We start from the raw sequence: 2,358 nt of genomic DNA, 5'->3' as shown, positions 1-2,358 counted from the left end.
TCTCCTTTAGGATGGACTGGTTGGACCTCCTTGCAGTCCAAGGGACTCTCAAGAGTCTTCTCCAACACCACAGTTCATTAGGTCACTCCAATCCAACAATACATGGTTCATTCTATCTTCCCCATCTTCTGCCATTTGTAACTTCCTTCTCCAACAGCGAGAAACCTGGCTGACTTTATCTACAATATATCTATGTATTTGGTCAATCCTAGAATACACAGAAAATAATTCTGTATGGCAAACCCATGCCTCTGGGTAAAAGAAGCCTACAAACTAGAGTTTAATTTTTTTTAGGGTTCTCTCCATCTTCACCCTGAGGTCATTGTCCAAATATTGTGTTCAAAAGTTACTGGAGGGCGGAAGGAGGGACAGACTGGCATCCCTGCTTCCAGAAGTGTCTCTGCACTAAGCAGCCTGTAGGCAGCGGGCACATGCCAAGATGTCCCAGAGGAGGGTCAGTTCAGTCCAAAGTGCAGTGAAGAGAGAGCCCAAGAGATGTGTGAGGTTGTCAGTTAAACCTGTTCCTGCAAATGTGAAAATGAATCCCCAGAAGGCAGCAGGAAAGGCTAAATCCTCAGGCAAGAAAGTGCAAACAAACGGGAAAAGGGAAACAAATGGCAAACAGGCTGAAGAGACTAACTAAGGAGTTGAAGACTGACCTGCCAGAAAAGAACAGAGACGGAGCAGAATCTGGCCTCTCATGAAGCAGGAGAGAAAGAAGCCAAGTCGGATAATGAGTCCTGTGAATGAACCTTGTATCTCTGCACCGTCACAGGACTATTTTTCTCAACTATTTTGTAAATGCAAGCTTTTTTAAAGTAGCCTTAGAAACCTTCTTAAGAAGGGAATGCCTCTCCATCTCATTTGTTAAGTGCAAATGTTTTTATTCAAAAAGTGAAATCATTTGCTGTGTGGGTTTTTTGGTTTTGATTTGCTTTGGTTTTTGTTTTGGTACAAACAAAATGGGGGAATATTGATTTATGGGTGGGTTTGACTATCTTAGGTAAACATCTAATATTTTATAGATTGAGAGGAGGTAGAATTTATATCCTATAATACAAAGTATGTGAAATAGCAATTTAGAACCACAGTCATGCATTTAACATCTTCATAATTTTAAATAATTTCTATCCCATGTTGTTTTTAATAGAATTGTTTCTTAAAGAAAAACACTCCGTAACCTTGGCTTTCCTTGTCAGAATTGTGTGCACTTTGTAATGTATTTTTGGTTGTGATAGTTTGATATAACTTAGTTATATGCTGTGAAAGATAAAAATTCATGTATGTAGTGTGTATGATATTAAATTGTGAACCAGTGAGAGACAGTGCAGCAGCTTACCAAACTTTTGAAGGTATTGGTATTTGATACCCTTTTAAGGAAAATTTGCCTCCAAATTTTAAGCTGAAAATCACTTAAATAACTATTTAGAAAAAAATTACAAGTACATGGCTTTGTATATTTTTGGTGCATTCATTGAAACTTGAACAAATTGCTTATCATATCTGCATACTGAGCTTCAGAACAACCAACAAAACTGTATAAATTAACAAATTAATAAAAAAGTTATTTGAATTAGTGTAGTTATGTTATTCATTAAAAATAAAATCTACTACATCTGTTACTATTCATGTTCCATTGTAGGGTTTTCCCCAATCCTTGTTGATTTTCTGTTTATGAGTCTGTGCAACATTAGCATGGTTCCAAAAGTTAGAAATGTTCACAAAGGAATCCTCAGAGAAGCGTCACATTTACTCCATTCCTATCTACCTTTTCCACTATGTTCCCACCCACCCTAGAGGAAACAGATCTGTTAGTTTCTAGTTTATTCTTGTGTGTTTTGCATAAATGACCAGATGCATGTACATTTACTTATTTCCCCTTATTTCTCAAACAAAATGTAGCATATTGCAAAGCTGTTTTACACTTTGCTTTTTTTAACCTAACACTATCTCCTGGAAATCACTCCACATCAGTTCATAGAGATCTTCTTCATTATTTTCTGAAAATTTTTATTTTACAACTGCATTAATACTCCACTGTATGGAGGCACCATAGCTTAGTCAACCACTTATAATATTTTGCAGCTATAAATAAGGCTGCAATGAATAACCTTGTGCATATCTATTTTTGTATTGGTGGAAATGAATCTTCAAGGTAGAGTGGGCTTGCTAGGTCAGAAAGCAAATGCACTCGCAGCTTTGTTAACTATTTCCAAATTCCCCTCCATAAGAGCTGTACCAATTTGCATTTTAACCAGCAAAGCATGAGAATGCCCATTTACTCACAGCTTCACCAACACAGTCCTTCTTTATACTTTTTAATTTTTGAAAATCTGGTATATGAGAAATGGTATTCCA

At 36.6% G+C, this 2,358-nt stretch overlaps 1 pseudogene; it reads left to right on the top strand.

Moving 5' to 3' along the window:
* Window positions 1–439: 439 nt before the first annotated feature.
* Window positions 440–750, top strand: LOC120881545 (annotated as a pseudogene).
* The last annotated feature ends 1,608 nt before the right edge of the window (window positions 751–2,358 follow it).

Source organism: Oryx dammah, unplaced genomic scaffold (assembly GCF_014754425.2).
Source record: "Oryx dammah isolate SB20612 unplaced genomic scaffold, SCBI_Odam_1.1 HiC_scaffold_23, whole genome shotgun sequence".
NCBI lineage: Eukaryota > Metazoa > Chordata > Mammalia > Artiodactyla > Bovidae > Oryx > Oryx dammah.
Note: the sequence above shows the minus strand (reverse complement) of the source record. Positions and strands in the feature narration are given on the sequence as shown.